General features: G+C 45.2%; 1 protein-coding gene across 2 annotated transcripts in view; it reads left to right on the top strand.

Moving 5' to 3' along the window:
* Window positions 1-19,759, top strand: part of USP32 (ubiquitin specific peptidase 32) — a 1,504,025-nt gene that overhangs the window by 136,838 nt on the left and 1,347,428 nt on the right. The window lies entirely within an intron of this gene.

Below are 19,759 nucleotides of genomic sequence, written 5' to 3'. Positions count from 1 at the left end.
TTGGATATTGCAGATCTGCTGAGAGAATCCGCTAGGACATTGGAAATCCCTGGAACATGGACCGCTGAAAGATTGATCTTGTGACCCAGAGCCCAATCCCAAATTACCTGGGCTTGCTGGGAGAGAAGGGCTGATTTTGTACCGCCTTGTTTGTTTAAATAATGCATACTTGTTGTATTGTCTGTCCAAATTAGTACCAAGGACCCTTGGATGACTGTTCGAAAGGATTTCAAGGCCTAGAATATAACTCGTAGCTCCAGGAGGTTGATGCGCCACTTCCTTTGTTGCACATTCCATTTTCCGTTGACAGTCATTCCCTGAAGGTGTGCTCCCCATCCTTCGAGGGTAGCATCTGTGGTGATGGTAAAATTTGGTACCTCCGTCAGGAATGCACATCCCTCTTGCAAATTTTTTATCTGAGTCCACCAGTGAAAGACTTCACTCATACGAGGAGTTATGCGAATGATGTCGTCGAACGACCCCGAAACCTGCAACCATTGGAGGTTGAGTTCCTCTTGTAAAGGTCTCATTCTGAGACGACAGTTGGGAATTGGAGGGATGCAGGATGAGATCATCCCTACGAAAGATTTGAACATTCGAATTGAAACTTATTCTTTTTCTTGCAGTAGGCGAGCCATCTTGCAGATTTTGTGTTGCCTTTCTTTTGAGGCGAAAGCCTGAGTGAGATGGGTATCCAGTGTGGCTCCCAAGAATGACTTTCTTTGAGACGGAATGAGATGGGATTTTTCGAAGTTGATGGAGAGACCCAGAGACTGGAATAGAGACAGGCATCTTTGAACATGTGCGCTTGCTGTTGTAAAAGAATTAGCCTTCATAAGGCAATTGTCCAAGTATGGGAAGATTTGAATGCCCTCTAAGCAGAGATGTGCTGCCACCGGAGATATAACCTTCGTGAAAACATGGGGCGCTGACCGAAGTCCAAAGGGGAGAACTTTGAACTGAAAATCCCTGCCAGCCACTCTGAAGCGTAAGAATTTTCTGTGTCTTCGGAGGATCGGCACATGAAAATAAGCGTCTTGAAAGTCGAGGGTGTCCATGTGATCTCCTATTGAAAGAAGTAGGTGGATATCTTGAAGTGTTAAAAAAGTTGACCTTCAGAATGTTAAGTATTTGTTCCCCTGATTTTTTCCTTATGAAGAAAAATCTTGAGTAAAAACCTGTTCCCTTTTGCAAGTAAGGAACTTTTTTGATCGCTCCCTTCTGTATCATTGATTGTATTTGGGTGAACAACTCCTTGATATGAGCTGGAGGTGGGCCTTTGGGAGGAGGATTTGGGGGAATTTTGGCGAATTCTAAATTGTGTCCTCTGGCCACTATATCCAGGACCCACTTGTCTGTAGTAATTGCGGACCAATTTGAGTAGAATCGGGATATTTTTCCTTTAACTTGTGACTGGGGGGAGGGTAGAGATGGTGGCAGATGGCATATCTCACTGTTTTTTATTGGAATCTCTTCCACTGTAGGAGTACTTCCTTCTGGACTGAGTGTAAGAATTATCCAGCTGTCCGCAAGACTGTTGTTTGTAGGGCTGATACCTCTGGTTGGATTGAGAGGTTGGATATGACTTCTGCTGATTGTAATTTCCTCTGTTGGAAAAGGATCCACGCCCTTTAGCCCCTCGAAAGGACGACTTGTGAAACTGCAGGCTACCCAAAGAAGTTTCATTGTTCATTTTGATAGCCTGTAGGGCCTCGTCAACATGTTGGCCAAAAAGAAACTCGCCATCAAAAGGCATGTTCATTATTTTGGTCTGGACCTCTTGGCGAAACGATGTGGACTTCAGCCATCCCTGTCTCCTCAACACAGCCGCACCCGCTAGCTGTCTAAAACCTGTAGACGCCACGTCTACTGCTGCGTCGATCATTTCTGCTGAAGTAAGTTCACCTTCTCGCAATATCTGCCTTGCCTCAGATCTCGCAGGTTCTGGTAACATCTCAACATAGGGGGAGATGTCAGACCACATTTGCCTGTTGTATGTCCCTAATAACGCTAGGGAGTTTGCGGCTCGTACAGTAGTTGCTGCCATCAAGGAGACCCTCTTTCCGATGGAATCCAAACGCCTGCCATCTCGATCAGGTGGAGCCGAAATAGGTGAAGAGGGGTTCCTGGCTCATCTTTGCTCCACTTGAGCGATGACCGAATTAGCCTTAGTTTGTCCTATTAGGCATGCAGGAGAGTTGTCCGGTGCCTTGTACTTTTTGTCTAACCGGGGCAATACAGCCGGAAGGGAATTGGGTGTCGCCATCATTTTTAAACCTTCCTTTCATATGAAGTCAATAACGGGAATAGTTTTGACTTGCCTTTGTGGCTGATCTTTAAAATCATAAAGAGAGCACTCATCTTTCTTTGTTTCCATTGGGATTAGGAACCTTTCAGTAGCTCTTTTCATCAGGAGATGGAAGCCTCCGATGTCTACTGGAGGTGAATTAGCCGCAGCTGGAGCAGAAGGTGTTTGAATTTGGTAGTCATCCCACTCCGACAGACTAGATTTGTCATCCACCTCTCCTTCCTTTCTATCCTCATCCGTGGTGTTCACTTCTTGAGAATGATGAGATATTGCTGGAGGAGGTGGTCTTGGAGATTTCAAAGTGGATGCAGAGGCTTGAGGCATGGGAGTGGATGGGAGAGATCCCGCCGACTCCAATGGAGGGAAAGGACAATAGTAATTTTCTAACATGTACTGTAAATTAATAAGAAGGGCCAAGGGCATTTGTGCTGAGGGCACCGTGGCAGGAGCTTGACATACAGATTGAGAGAACTGTTCTTCGTCTGGATCTTCCTCTTGATATTTAATAAGCAATTCAGATGGACTTTGTAGCAGTGAGGAACATGTCGTCTACATCAGATTGCTCCTCATCATCATCGGAATCTAGCAATTGGTCAGGCAATTTAAGCGGTGATATAGCTTGTAATGACGAGCCATGTCTCTCAAGTAGAGAAGGTGTCTTAATCGGTTGGGCAAAAGAGGCCGTAGATGGTGTGGAAGACCATACTTGTAGTTCAGTACAGGTTGATAAAAGAGACAGTTAACTTAAGAGATGGTGTAACAACTATGTTTTCTACAACGAGGTAGCCTTCGTCGACGAGGTCTTCCTCGATGGGGCATTTTTCATCGACGATGAAGCTGTCTACGACGAGGCAGTCTTCTTTGATGGTGAGATTTTCGACGTCGAGCCTGCCTTCGTCGACGGTGGGGTCTCCGACGTCGAGCCAGTCTTCGTCGACGGGGCACTAGTCAACGGAATCTTACCTCCCTTCGTTATCGACGACGGAGCATCGACGATGGGCGGCATTATCTTCGTCGACGAAATAGGTCTTACCACAACAGAGACCAGCGTTGACGGTGAAGAGTCTTATGACATTATCATCTTAATCAACAAACCAAAACAAGTGCCAATACTGAGACCAACTGAACTGGATGACTTAAACCAAAGACTAGAAACATGAATTATTAGTCCTGTGATGGATTGAATCCGTCAAATGTAATTTATTTAAAATTTTTCAAAGACAGCAAAATACAAAACATTTATTAAATATGTGCGACAGCAAAATTTAATGTAACAAAAACATACGTATACACACAAATGACAGTGCAATAAAATTCACTATGAACACCCTCCTTCACATTCGTTACCTGACTCGAAACCTCATACACTTCACACTCACAACACACACACACACACACACACACACACACACACACACACACACACACAAAAACACTTAAAGATCAGTGGTGCAAAAAATAGAAATAGATAATGGACCCTGCGTGGTAAATTGGAACAATCATAACATTGTACACAGCATGGGATATGTGGCAGACCTGTAAATGATTGACAATATCGACCTGCCTATATAAATTAAATTATGCTTTCATGCAGGAAAATTAGACAATACAATTAAATTGTAACGCAGGCGACAGCAAAAAAAAGGTAGACACATTTCAAACCGGACCCTTTGTCCGGTTCTCATCAGGACCAGAAGAAAACCTTATTCCACAAAGTGGTTTCAGTCAATTCCCAAGAGGCGTCAATTACTCAAACAAATCGGAGGAGTGTTGAACAAGGGAGCTGATTCAGTTGTTGAGCTGTCGGCTAAATACACTCAGGGGTTGTCTGGGACTCGTAGTTTTGAGACTGAATAAACGCATCCAAAGTAACTGAAAAGGTTGCGTGAAGAGTGTCTGCTCCTAGCGTAGGTATGCACACAGACGCGGGCGGCGCTTGGCTGATTCTCGTGTTTTCTTAAAACGGGTGTACAAATCTCTCCGTGGATCACTGTTCGGTTCGTCCTGGCGTCAATTTCACCGCGTAACTTCGGTGTCAATCCTCTTAGGCATAGGTGATGAGAAGGTGACTGTCGATGTTGAAGTAGCGCCGACGATGATAATCGACGACTAGGGAGCTGACGACAACTCAGTCAACGAAGTAGACTTCTTCTTCTGAGGAAAAACTTTCTCAGGAAGCCTCTAAGATGCCAAAGGCTTTCCAGTCCCCTTAGGGGGCGATACAGATAATCCAGAAGGTGGAGAAGCCTTTTTTGCAGAAGGCAAGCTAGAGCCCTTGAAGGGCTGAACTTTCCTAAACACCTTAGCCCCAGTGGAAGATAGATTTTCCTCAGCCATCCTCTTTCTTGAGGATACAGATGACCCTGAAGCCACACTTCTCACTTTAGATAAGGGATTATCCTGGTCTTTAATCTTTTATAGCCTTCCCTGTCTCTGACGATCTTCTGAGGAAAGGTCCTGCAGATTTTACACTTGCTCACCTCATGATCAGGATAAAGTTAGTGGATGCACTTTTTGTGGGGATCTTCTTTAAAAAGCCGGAGCTTCCCACAAGATTCACAAGGCCTGAAGAGAGATTTTTTTGTAGATGACATCTTGGATGAAGAAATCCAGTCAGAAAAATGAAGTACTGAGCAGAGCTCAGGGAGACTCCCTTCACACAACGTGCAATAGAAAATCTGAGAGCCTGGGCCTCTGTGGAGATCATTCTGGTGGGTGCGTCGCCTGATTGGCTGCAGTTTGCACTATACAAAATGTCTATGATAGTCATGAGTGTGGAAGTTTTTGCTCTTGTAGCTTAGGGCTACTTTACTTCCTGGTTTTTTATTACAAAGGTTTTTTGGTTATTATGTCAGGGCTCGACAAATCCACTCGCCCGCTCGCATTTGCGAGGGAGAATAGATGAGGACGAGCTATTTTTAGGTCCTACTCGCCCTTTCTGGCGAGTAGGAAGTCAAACTAACTTTTGTCCTCTGTCTTTGAAAACAGAGAAAAGTGACAAGATAACATGATTTAAAGGCATTTTTATTGCTCATAAAGGGAATGAGCAATAAAGATGCCTTTAAATCTTGGTATCTTGTCACTTTTGCTCCGTTTTTAGAGACGGAGGTCAAGTGGGTTACAGTCAGGTCGAGGTGATTTTCCATGGTACTAGACCTGCAGGACTAGTACCATTTTTCGGATTTGTCGAGCCCTGTATGTGCATGTTATTGCTATTTTATGTACAGTGGGACTCCCACTCCGACGACTGGGAATGATTGAAGCATGTGAATCTATGAAAGACCCCAATACTGGAGAACTACCACTTTGCTGTGTTGGCCTTCAGTGGCTGCTACTGTCTTGGGCAATGAAAGGACTGGACTGGACTTTCTGCAATCAACTTTTGTGAGTTTCTCCAAGGGCTTGAGGTGAAGCTTGCCCCCAGTTCAAGAAGTCTCAGGAACAGCAAGACTTCAAGATCTGCTACCCTCAGCAATGGGGACTGTGTGTTTTGTGCTGCAACAGGAAAGCAACCCAACAACGTCTACAACACTGCTGCCGACTCCGTGTCCTGAAGGCACCGCAGAGGGCACCGCAACTCTGGTCTCACCGAAGCCTGCTGATGCCACCACTGAGCCACTGCTTGCACCGCTACCTGTGGGCACCGCACTCTGCACAGTCTTGCTTCGCAATGCCTTGGTATCCCCGCCGCCGCTCCTCCATGCCGAAATCTATGCCGCTGCTTGCACCATGGTTAGAGGGCACCACTCGTAAAGTTACAAGACGCACCGCCTTCATCCCGCACTGCAGCCATGGCCTACCGAGGCCGATGCCATCGACTCCAGTTCGTCAGCCGACGACAGCACTTCAGCAACGACGACGACGCTGCTTGCACCGCAACCTGCCAGCACCGCGACGAGCACCGTATTCATTTCGCACCATGATCTTGGCCTCACCAACGACGCCATCTGACGCCGCCACTGAGCCGCTGCTTGCACCTGAGGGCACCGCACTGCTGCACTTTGCACTGATTCAGAAAAGGAGGTGGTGATGAACAGAGTGTCTGAATTAAGCAGACCACTCTTACCCAGTCCAAAGATCAGGGCTTGATCCATCACTGTTTTTTAGCTCACTGCACCATCCCAGCTCAGAACCTGGCTACATGCAAATTAGTCTGTTCCTGTCCCAGTGCATGATGGGAACAGGGCAAACCAAACTACCAAGCCAATTCTTATACTGGGAAGGAAACAAGCTTCCGGGACCGGTTTCTGGCATTTCAGCCGTCGTCGGCCCGGCTTGCTTGAATCCTGATGGTGCAATGAGCAAGGGACTCACATCTGAGTATACCCTTCCACGCTTATGGTGGACAAAATGATTCAGAAAAGGAGGTGATGATGAACAGAGTGTCTGAATTAAGCAGACCACTCTTACCCAGTCCAAAGATCAGGGCTTGATCCATCACCGTTTTTAGCTCACTGCACCATCCCAGCTCAGAACCTGGCTACATGCAAATTAGTCTGTTCCTGCCCGAGTGCATGATGGGAACAGGGCAAACCAAACTACCAAGCCAGTTCTTATACTGGGAAGGAAACAAGCTTCCGGGGACCGGTTTCTGGCATTTCAGCCGTCGTCGGCCCGGCTTGCTTGAATCCTGATGGTGCAATGAGCAAGGGACTCACATCTGAGTATACCCTTCCACACTTATGGTGGACAAAATGATTCAGAAAAGGGGGTGGTGCCTGATGCCCGCGCTCCTGACTTCAACAGAGAGCAGTTTGATCTGCAACACGTGTGACTTCAAGAGCCCCTACACCTCCTACACCGTCCTCTGAAATTGACGCCTGCGGATGCCGTGCTTTCGGAAGCTCGGTGAGATGTCGCCGACGCCTGGCTTTTTTAAAAGGTAGTGTTTGCTGGTCTTCCCGACACCATAGCTGACCCGCGACACTGCGGTCAGCCAGAGCTGTTTGGATTTGTTTGCTCATGATGCCGTAATAACCCCGGATGGAGCTATCGACATCAAGGAACTGTTTTTCAAGCATATTTTGATAACCGAAGATTTTTAAGTATTGTATTGTGGATTTTTATCGTTTTTGGTCTTGACTTCAGTATATACAAATATTGGATATTTTTCTAAACTGGTGTGGTGTCTTTTTGTAGTATTTACACTGTATTACTGTTGGTTATGTGCAAATGCTTTACACACTGCCTCTAAGATAAGCCTTACGGCTCGTGCCAAGCTGTGGAAACATACCCCCGTGAGGGCACACTGGTGCAGGGTCACCTCTTGTCCACAGGTCCAAAGACTAACAAAAGAGGGATCGGCACTGAAGTTTAAAGTAAAACAAACCAAGTTTATTAGTCACTGATGAGTGGGACCGCATCCGAACGACACCCTCGAGTGTTGTGGGAGGAAGTACATTGAACACAGAAACCATCACCTTTATATACAGTGTGTTGCAGTGTAGTCGTATGGGAAGAAAATCTAGAGGAAACCGGTTTAAACACGCTAATAGCTACAGGCAAACAATAGCAGATAGGTGACCAAGAGAACAGAAGATGAGGAGGGGGGGATAAGGAATGTTTATGGCGGCAATAAGTAATTACTTGATAGCATCTAAGAACGGGTGCACCAGCAGCTGCAACCCCCCAGCATGTACATCAGATTGACCATGTCGGAGATGTCAGCTAAAGTTAGAGGACACAAGCTGGGCTAAAAGACAAACAGAGAGCAAATGAACACAATAGAAACAAAATGGACGCAACAGTCAAAATGGCTGCCGCTTATGCTATCATAGAATTAGCACTTTTCCACAGACGACCCTTTTAGCATAAGCTAAGACAGTTTTTGTTCCTTCATAGGGGCATAGCATATATCCTCAACGTCTATTATCATTAGCCTATGTATTTCTCATTCCACTGCTAAATGGGCATTTAAATTCTCTTTAGACGGTATGCAGGCATTACAGGCAGAAATACAGAGGGAACAGAGCATTGGTCCACAATGAATACACAAGCACCAAGACAAGATGATAGCTATTAATATGAACGGGACAGATCATACTTTTAAACCCCCTACTGAAAGCAAGTTCCAAAATCACCCAGTCCAAGTCCATGTTCCTGGGTCTTGCTGTATTTGGGTAGCTATATTGTGTAGTTTGGAGATAGACGCATAGACAGATGGTGAGTTGTCCGGTATGAAAACTCAGCAGCTGGATCCGATGATAAGGCATGCTCCACCTCGATCAGCTAGAATAACATCTAGAACAAGTCTATTCTGTAAAGCGACCATGCAGATTGATGCTTGTTCTTCTGTCGAGTTTCCTAAGGCCGCAGTTGTTTGATTGATCATTGCCTCTATTGTACGAGTAAGGCGACGGACCAACTTTCCGGTTTTTACTGGGCCAACAAAGAAGAAAAATCTTTTATTAAAGTCTGTATATTGTTCCCATGTGGTCTCTGTCTGATCGACTACAGAGACATTGAAGGCATGTTTTCTCCTACTACCAACGTGGTGATCAAACAATTGCAAATTTTGGTGGTATGTTGTGGGAGCTAGAAACACAGGAGGTAGAAGAAAGGCTATGTAACAGGTACCAAACCAGCCTGAAGGTAGGAAGTTGTATGCCTTAGCTCCACAAACAAAATAAGTATGACGTGATGCAAGGAAGCTGGTTTGGCCTCTCGTAGACATCTGCAACACTGTAGTACAGTTACTGTGAGCCTCTAGCACATTGCTTGTACTCTGTACACAAAGGGGTCAGTAGTCTAAACAAATAACAGGTGGCCCATTTCCTTTAGCTGATCTAGAGTTTGGATACACATATTTTGTTGCTGCATTACCTTACTATATTCATCCATCTCCAAGAAGGTCCCTCTTGCTTGTGGGTCCCCATCTTCATTGGGAAAACAGGCATTATTCAGTTTGGCGTTGAGCACGCCCACATACCACGTTTCTGAGAGTTTGAATTTGTAAGAAGCATATAGAAGCTCAAACCAAGCTCGGCATGAGCCATTGTGAGAAAATGGCAGTGGGGCAACGGGATTCCTTTTATGTTCTGATGAGGAGAAATCTTGCCACAAACCAAACAGTTAGTAGCATTGCTTAGCTGGTGTGTCTGATGCAACATTTGCAGAAATTAATTGTTATTCAGATTTTGCCGGTACCACTGTTCATGTTGCGGCAAATCAAAATTATGATGACCCTTGGTAGCAAGCGATGTAACAGTAATGTTAGGCAAGGAATCTCCAGGCATTGCTTCCTCTACTACCCACATTACTGTTGCAATGATGGCAGCAGTCAGAGTCACACCAAGGATACAGATTGTACAGCTGTTACACATTGTCACAGTGACCTCCTTCTTCTTAGGCGAGCTCATTTTCATCAGCAAACAACAAGAAAGTTAGCACCCTAAGAGTCCTGAGCAGACGTTGGTTTCTTAACTGACATTGAGACGAGTAGCCACTAATAGGAGACCCCCGTTTGTAGTCCGACTTAACCACTCAGGACAGTGGCTTCACCTGTCTTGTTTTGCACTGGAACGCCTTGCTTTCTGGATTGGAGCAGTTAACTGGATGTACCGGGAATCATGTGGTCAGGGAAGACTTCCTCAGTTGTTTTAGGTGATGCAGCTCGCCCTGTCTCTCTTACCAAGATGTCGTGGTGATCCTTCAACCCAGTAAGATCCACGAGGGTGTGTGGCACCTTCTTAAAGTGGGTGGCGTGCGTCCAATTTTTCTTGTTGGTCACTCGTACTGCAGTACTGGTGGCGAGGAGGACCTGCACTGTGCCTGTCCAGCGAGGTTCCAGACATTTCGTTCACTGAAAGACTTTCACCATAACGAAGTCACCTGGAGGCAGGTCATGCCCATCACCTTGTGACCGGTCGGGAGAGCTTAATCGAACCTGCTGATGATTAGAAAGTAAGATATCAGTCAACTGAGGCAGATAATCACTCATCAATGTGTGAGGCACGTCATGTTTAGGGTGAGGCCTAGGGACCTCCAAAATATTCATGGGCCTACCAAACACAATCTTGTACGGGGTAAGCCCAGAGCATGTATGAGGTATTGATCTAATGGAAAGCAGCGCTAAGGGCAACGCGTCAGGCCATTTCAAAGACGTGCAGGCTTGCATTTTTGCCAATTTCAATTTCAATGTGTAGTTGTAGCGTTCAACCAAGCCTGCTGACTGTGGGTGAAAAGCAGCATCGAACTTCTGCTTGACCCTTAGCCCTTTGATAGACATAGTCTATAACCTGTCCAAAAAAATGGGGTCCATTTTCACTCCATAAAATTCGTCAAGCACAGAATCGTGGCAAGAACTCTTTTAGGAGTATTTGCGCAGTCATGAGGGCTGCATTGCCTTTCGTAGCATATGCCTCCACCCATTTGCTGAAGGCGCAAACTACTACTAAGACATGTTTAAGATTGTTACAACGCTCAAACTGATTGTAGTCCATCTGTAGGACCTCAAAAGGCGCGGATGGTGTTGCAAACCCTACTGTTGGTGTCTGCATTCCCTTTCAAGGATTATACTGGAGACAAACCTGGCAAGACTGGACTATTTTTTTAGCGGTTCCATCAATATCAGGATGATCCCAGACTTGCATAAGGTATTTTTGCTACTGAGGATGTACCAACATGTGCTGGACCATGTGCCATATAGATCAGAGGGTATAGGTATGCGGTGGGCAACTTCTATTTAGCCATATCTTTACTCCCCAGCAGGCCTCATCATCCAATGCTCCCTCCTTAGACCCTTGGTCTAATTCCTCAAAGGAGGCAGATTGTTGCATATCCAACACTTCCTGTCTAGCGTTATGCCAACGCTCAGCTTGCGACTTAAGCACATAGATAGACGTGGTGCTTTGCTGTGTTGCGGTCTCACAAGCTGTGCGATCCGCTAAGGCATTACCTACTCCTACTTTATCTGTCACCTTCTTGTGTGCACTACAATAGCTTTTTTATTGGGATAAGTTAAGGCAGTAAGTAGATTGTACACTAATTCTCCATGCACTATCTGTGTTCCATGTGAAGTGAGGAAACCACATTCCTTTCACAGGCGGCCAAAGTTGTGCGATACCCCAAACGTGTACTGACTCTCACTGTAAACACTGACAAGCAAGTCGATACTTAACTCACATGCTCTTGTTAGAGGAATCAGATCAGCTGCTTGGGCCGATTTCTGTGGGATGTGAGCTGTCTCAACTACTGTCTGGAGTATCATAATAGCATAGGCAGCAGATGTGGTGCCATCGGGTAATTTCAAACATGACCCATCAACCTTTAACTCCCCGTCTGTAATGGAGTGTCTTGAACGTCAACGCTACCCTTTGTCTGTTCTTCAGTGACAAATATGCAATCATGTGGCTCTTGTGACTGAGGCTGAGTAGATGGAAAAGGTAATAGTGTGGCAGGATTTAGTGTCAAGCATCGTTGTAGCATAATATTGGGGGCCAAAAATGTCAATTCATATCCTGTCAGACGGGCACTAGTCCAATGCTGCGGCTTCGTTTGGTTTAGTAAGGCATCAACTGAATGGGGTACTAACACAAGCAGTTTGTGTGACAGAACTATTCCTTCAATCTTACTTATAGATACAGCCGTTGCTGCCACTGCTTCGGAAACATCCGGGCAGCGCGCGAGCAACTGGGTCCAGTACAGCTGAAAAATATGCACACAGGCGTTGTTTATTGCCGTGTGTCTGTGTTAAGACCGAGAGGGCACATCCTTCCCTTTTGTGGACATAGAGCGTGAATGATTTAGTGTAATCTGGGGTTCCTAATACTGGTGCAGAACAAAGGGCTTGACGTAACTGTTGGAAGGTGCTCTGCCATTCAGTGATCAATGGGAGGGGCATCGGGGGTGTCTTTGGTCAAAAGGGCTAACAAAGGTTTGATAATATGCGGAAAAACAGGGGATCCCCTGCCTACAAAAGGAAGTAAGGCCAATCAATGGACGGACATCTTTTGGAGTACGGGGTACAGGAGTGTCTACAATGGTTCGGATGTGATCTGGTGTGAGCGCACATCCCTCCTTAGACACGAGGTGACCTAGATAGGTAACCTGGGGTCTACAATATTACAATTTGTTTCTAGAGACTCTGATTATGTGATGTAAGAAATGATAGCAGTAACAATGTACCTTCTTCACATTGCTCAGGAGTGTCAGAAGTGAGTAAAATATCATCTACATACTGAATAAGGGCCAATCCTTCTTGAGGCAATGATGCACCTTCTCTCACTCGAATTCGTACAGGAGGAATAACTATTTCACCCACATGAGTATCTGATCTAGCCCACAAGGTGCATGGTAGCGACGCCAGAGCAACATCCCCTTTGATAAGGCAGGACCTGTTAACTAACGGGTCATTGCCATTAAGGATAAAACATACACCTTCTGGAGAACAGCGTATTGTAGCATATCGAAACCTACAATGTTATCTGGAGTGTTCGGGGAAAGCAAGAATGGGCATGTTGTAGCAAATTTATAAAGTCCAAAGTCGAGTGGCTGTGATAATGGACTAGGTGTAGGTGTGCCATCGAACCTTATCATTGTTATCATTGGGCCAGACATTGGAGCCCTAGGAATCCCTCTTTTAGACAGGGCAAAACGGGTAGCCCCTGTATCAACCAGAAACCGATCAGTGGATCCCAAGACTTGTGCGTAAACATAAGGACCCATTTGGTCTACAGGCACCTCAACCGGTCCCGCACCCCGTCCTAGGCATCCTTATGCATAATCAGAATCTGTGTGTACATCAGCAGAATAGTCAGTCATTTGATACTGATGTCGCTTGTAAAAGGTATTGGGGTAGCTAGGTCCTTGCTCAACTGCCTTGAAGCAGGGGCGAGCACCTGCACCACCCCTGCTTCCTACATTCCCTGGACACCCTCTCCTACTACCCCTTCCCCGCTGATACCGCTGACCTCATAAAAGGGGGCACTCAGAACACCTGTGCCCAGTCTCTTTACAATAGGCACACTGGTCAGGAGACACATTCACCCAAAGGGAGAGTGAGTGCTCCGGGTGTATACATTGCACATTCCACCTTCCTCACCTCTCCTAACTGGTGGACCATACGCCAAGACCTTTGTTTTCAAATCCATAACCTTTTTATCCTCCCTGTTCCTGTCGCTCATAATATTGTGCCATTGTCAAAAGAGAAACTGGAGAGGACGTAGTCCAAGAACTTTCACTGGCCTGAAGACGACTGGATATTTCTGGTAACATATTAGCTACAAATTTGTCAACAAACAGATGTTTGCCCGTGTTGTCCGTCAGGGATTGACCACTAAAGTCATAGAATGTCTTCTTGAATCTTGAAAAGAAATCAGAAACTGATTAATCCTTTTTCTGTTTACAAGACGCTATCATCGTCCAATCTATTTTCCTAGGGGGTATGAGAGTTTTTAATTTAGTCACAATAGCTTTAGGAAGATCTAATATCACCTGTAGGGGTTTCTGAGCAGTTAGCCTATCTACATCCATTCCTTCTAATTTTGCCCAAGTGTCACCAAATGCCGAAGTGTCATCGATTGTATGTTTCGTTCTCCACATATCAGGAGGTAGAATAAGCCCAAAGAACATATCTATATCTACTAGAAGTCATAGTGCAATAACTAATGACTGCCTCCATCTCCTCATAGAAGGCGGCAGGGTTTTTCTGGGGATCAGGCAAGGCAGCCTTAAGGGCCATGATATCTGCTCTACTCCAGGGAGTATAAACCCAATTATATAAGAAATAACCCTTTGCATCATCCGAATCCTTATCCTCACTTGTCCCCGCGCCCTTCGGGGAACATATAGGCGTGCAGCACCACACATTGGTTTCATAGCAGGCTCACTACTGCTAGGATTGTTTGCATCCACCAGAATATTCATCTTCTCTGTCTGAGATTATGTTATATCAACGCCTGCTTGTTGCTTTTTAGCTAATTCTTTTTCCTTTTGCATTTTTATTGTGCCATCACGTAATTTAACCGCTTATCTAATTGTGTCAGATATGTTTTTGAATGGGTAAGCCCCATCTCCCAACTGCTTATAATCTGCATTCAAATCCTTCGGGCCTGATTCATCGGAGATATTTGCCAATCATATAGTATCTCCCAACAAAACTGTTCTGCGTCTTCCCAAACCTGAACTGTAATTGTGAGGATCGTCGCTGTAGTTTTCAGACGAGATTCCTCTCTAGCACAAGCCTTCAACCTATCTTTTTCGTCATTAGACAAAGTAGAGCGGGTTTGCCGCATGGATCGCTTATCTTTGTCCGTCTCTTCAGTGGAAGAGATTTCCTCATCAGAAGCACCTCCTTTGGGGGCACTCGGAACGGAAGATTTATACTGGGGCGGGAGTCGCTCTAATATGATGTTATCACCATGAGGCATATTAAGTATTGGATAGACAGGACGTCTAATGGGATACTGGCAATTTATCTGTAATCGACATTCTCTATCTTCCTGTTCTATTCCTTCTTGTACTTCTTTTTCTCTTAATTCAACACATTTCTGATATATCGTATTCCTTTCTTCTTTATTTGCTATAACCTTCGCTTTCTTCGCTCTCTCTCGCACTTCCATATCCTACATAGGCAAACTATCAAACATGTCCTGTCTACTCTTCCTTTTGAACAAACACTGTTCTACAGGCTGAACCTTCTTAAAATCAAACGACCCATTTAGTGGCAACTGTAGATCGGGTTCCTTTCTTTGTGTATTCCATAATGAGCCATACATTATGAGAGAAATGCCATATTTTACATACATATCTCTATTCGGCATTCCCTCCGGAGGAGCCGGTTGACTTTGTTCCAAACCTTTTTTTGTACTGCAACAACAGCACCACTTACAAAACTTGCTAAAAACAGGCATTCTTCGCACGTATGTGTAGAATATGACTTATCCAAACAAATTACAAAAAAAGGGAGTAAAATCCCCACTATATCTGCCTTCAGTCTTTGCCACTCCTTCAGACGGCTGCGTCTCCGATGGGGTGCCACGTTGGGCGCCAATTGTGGAAACCTATCTCCATGAGGGCACACTGGTGCAGGGTCACCCTCTCGTCCACGGGTCGGAAGACTAACAAAAGAGAGATCGGCACTGGAGTTGAAGTAAAACAAACCAAATTTATTAGTCACTCATGAGTGGAACCGCATCCGAACAACACCCTCGAGTGTTGTGGGAGGAAGTACATTGAACACAGAAACCATCACCTTTATATTCAGTTTGCTGCAGTGTAATAGTATGGGAAGGAAAACTGGAGGAAACAGGTTTAAACACGGTAATAGCTACAGGCAGCAAGAGCAGATGGGTGACCAAGAGAACAGGAGATGAGGAGAGTGCATACGGAATGTTTATGGCAGCAATAAGTAATTACTTGATAGCTTCTAAGAACAGGTGCACCAGTAGCTGCAACCCACCAGCATGTACATCAGATTGACCATGTCAGAGAGGTCAGCTAAAGTTAGAGGACACAGGCTGGTCAAAAAGACAAACGGAGAGCAAATGAACACAACCGAAACTAAATGGATGCAACAGTCAAAATGGCTGCTGCTTATGCTAACATAGAATTTACACTTTTCTACAAAGCTACCATGGGGGTTAGCCGGGGTTATTTAAGGAGTGTAACTCCCTTATCCTGACTAGTGGTGGTTTCTGCCTGGCTTTGGCACATGCCATAGCCTACCAAAAATCCAATTTCTAACATGTATTTTGTCAATGAGCAGACATGTACACACAAAGTGCCACCCATTTTCTTTAAAAAAATACTCTAGAGAGTGTCGAGATTCTCTCTCTTTCTCTTTTTCTTACAAAAAAACAGGCATACAAATTCAGGCAAATACACAAACATAAGTAGACACACAAAAGACTCAAGTATGATAAAAGACATTTTATACTCTTCACCTACCATGGCTTTTTTAATTGCCACTGCCAGGGGACTGCCATGATTCCATTTGCACAAATGCACACAATAGTGTGAATGTATTTGACGGCACAGGACCTGAATGGACCCTGCTCTATCAAACAAAGCATACTAGTGAACACCCAGACACTATTCAAATGAGCCCTGCTGAATAGCTTAGCTGGGGCTCAGTTTAGGGCTAAAGAAGTGCCGCCTTGGCTGCCAGAGACACCTTCCACTCCGGCTCGCCAGTGCTCTCCTTGTTAGCATAGAAGTGCCGGTACTCAGAGTGATAAATCTAATAAGTGCTAGTACTCAACTGGTAGGTGTAGGTAGATGGGAGGGGAGAAATAACAGGGAAAGTGGTTTCTCCAGTATTAGGGTGTCTTTCATAGATTCATATGCTTGAATATTCCCTGTCGCCGAAGTGGGAGCCCCACGGTAAATAAAATAGCAATAAAATATGTATATAAAAACATAGCACACAAATTCCAAACCCAGAAATACTTATAAGTACCAGGTTAGCATTAACACATAGGAATACATAGGAGAAAAAGAAACACCTTTATAACATATCCATGTCATTATGTTAGTCGAAACTACAGCCAATCAGGCCCAAGCACCCCTCTAGAACCTTCTCCTCAGAGGCTCAGGCCCTCCGATTTTCGATCGCACGTCGTGTGAAGGGAGTCTTCCTGAGCTCTGCTCAGTTTTCAAATTCTTTCTGGATTTTCTTCAGTTTTCTGAGATGTCTTCAAGTAAGAAGTCTTTGTTTTGTCCATGTTCTTCTTGTGGGAAGTTGTGGCTCTACTCAGAGGACCCTCACAAGAAGTGTTTTTACTGCCTCTATCCAGAGCATAAGGTAGGAAAATGTAAAATCTGCAGGACATTTTCAACCAAGACCCTTAAGGACAGGGAGGGGCGTCTTCTTCTGTGGTTGCAGCGGTTGAAGGATAATGATTCACCTCTCTCTGATGCAGAAAGCCTTGCTCAAGTGGCTTAGGAGTTCCAGAGAGCTGCATGAACCAGCGTTGAGGGGAAATGGCCGGTATACTCTATGGCAAATTCGGCGCTGCTCTGGCAATCAGTGCTGCACCATTGTTTTCATGGGTGTAACACAGGCCCCCGCAGCCCCCAAGCTCGAGGGGCCTCCTCGGCACACAGTACATTCGCTGACAGCAGGGTCTGTCTGGAACGTAGTTTGAAAGTTACGTCTGCCGACCCGCCTCATAAATTAAATGATGCGTACGTGCTGCATGGTGCGCAGCACGCAGCTGCATGGTTTTCAGCCTCATGGTGAGGGATAAGATGTGACAGGGCTGGGCCAGTATTGTCATGTGCAGCATAAACTGCATTTGAGGTGGCCGGTGTGTTCTGGGCACTGAGAGGGTCAGACCATAATTTAATAATTGCTGGCCGTGGTCTTCTACAGCCCGCCTGTGCCAGCCACCGAGCTGCATGCCTCAGATGAGCCAGAGACAACTAGCAGTAGAAACTTATGCTTGTTCTACTTTTCTGCATAGAGGGAATCTGATTATATGCAGTAATGCACTCTAGCGGTCCTGATCGCTACTATTTTCTTTTGTTACCACTTTCTTTTGCGCTACCACATATTTGTAGAACCAACCTATTGCTTCCTTATAGACCGCTTTTTGAAGTCTGCTTACATTGAAATGAAAAGAAGTTTATTTTTTTAACAAAATTCTGAGCTATGCCTGAGGACCTCTGCATTCCCTGGCAGGATAGTTGTAGTTCGTCACAAGTTATTGTGACCGTGTGTCTTGTTAAGTTGCTCCTGCTTGCATGTTTAGGCTCTTAATATTGCTAACTACGCATAAATCTAAGTCTTATTCTGCTAATTTGCCATTGTTCAAGCCAGAGACACCGTCCCATGAACTCTGTGAAGTTTGGGAACTGAAAGGTTCTTGGCTGCACAAGGTGACTGACTCATCTAGCCCCTATACCCTGCCTGAAGGCAAGAGGGTGACTGGAGCTGGATGATAATTGAGTGGAAAAAAGCCGCCAGGGCCACTTGTGAGCACTATGGAGGAATTAATGGACTGTCCACCTTGAATGGGATTGTAATTTGCAATTCTATAACTTTGCAGTGACACATCCAATGATTGTTGTTTTGTTCCTATTTTAATCATAACATACTTTGCGATGTTACTAAATAGTTCTGGGATCATTTACTGAGAGCTTTTTGATTCTGCTGTTGTGCTGATACTACTACTCGATACCAACCATTTTCAAAAGTAGCCTTCAAACTCAAATCTGCACTATTAAGGGGTAGACAAAGCTGTCTTAGAGAAACAGTGTTTGACTGACTATGGGTTAATTTTGAATTGTGGCCGGAGAATTTGCCCCACCAAATGACCGGCTTCGTAGACATCTTATACAGGATTAAAGTTCTTGTATCAGTTCTTCTTTGTCCTTTATGTCATTATGAGTCCTGGGGCTAACACAGTTAATACAAAACAGACTGTTAAAAAATAACAACCAATGTGTCAGCAGTTGTGGTGTTTTTTTTGTATAGTGAAAAGGGTTTTCTGAAGACTCAGCAAGGTGCATACAAATATAATTAAAAGCAGAGCAAACTTCTCTCAAACACATAAAAGCAAAGACCTGGCTCGTGAAGTGAGCACCAGGGAGCCAGAGCCATGCTCTGGTGGAAGGTCCTGGAAAAAGAAGTCCACAAAACAGCTTTTGAAGTCTTCTTGCTCCAACAAAGTATTACACAGAGGCCCAAAGGGAAGAGCGAGATTTTACCAAACTTTGTGCCAAAGCATCCTCAGAAGTGAGGAGAGAGGACCAGAGAACAGGACATGGAAAGGTCATAGCTGCCGGAATTGGCAAGCAGATGAGCTTGGGTCAAATGAGGCAATGAGCTCATAGCAAAGAACAGAAAATTCTAGATAAAGGCCCTCCCTTCTGCATTCAGGTATTACTGCTCCACTTTACGGAAATTTTATTTTCTTTCACTTCACAGCAACATTTTAGGGGTGGTCTCTCCGTCCAGCTTAGAGTGTAAGAAAACAGCAGTGAAGGGCCTGTATCGTCTCTGCAGAAGCATTTAGAAATGCTTTCGTTCACAAGAAGAGACGAGGGGACTAGGCACTACTTGAATGAGGCCATGTCTGGCTCCAAGGGCAAAGACCAAACAGCAGCGACCGAAACTGAGAAGGCAGCAGGAGCACCAGTATTCACAAATAGAGGGACAGCACAACTTTAATTTTCATATAGCAGGAGCACCAGGCCAGTGGCGTAATATAGGCACCCGCAGGGGGGGTGGGGTGGGGGAGGGGCAAGCTTCAAAGGCCCCCTCGGCACAATACCCTGGCTGGAGAGCTCCTTATTAAGTCCAGGGGGCCCCCTCAAGTTTCGTTACGCCACTGAGAGCGAGAGTAAAAGGGGCATGGACCGGGTCGCATTGGGATTAAAAATCTGCTTTAAGTGAGCGCAGCATATTGAAAGTAATTAGAAGCCTGTAGTGCTCCAATTAAATGTATTACGTCACTCTTGGGAAGTGCAAGTACTCTCCCGCTGAAAATAAATAAGCTGTTCTGGTAT

The sequence above is a fragment of the Lissotriton vulgaris genome, chromosome 2_1 (genome assembly GCF_964263255.1).
Source record: "Lissotriton vulgaris chromosome 2_1, aLisVul1.2, whole genome shotgun sequence".
Lineage (NCBI taxonomy): Eukaryota > Metazoa > Chordata > Amphibia > Caudata > Salamandridae > Lissotriton > Lissotriton vulgaris.
Note: the sequence above shows the minus strand (reverse complement) of the source record. Positions and strands in the feature narration are given on the sequence as shown.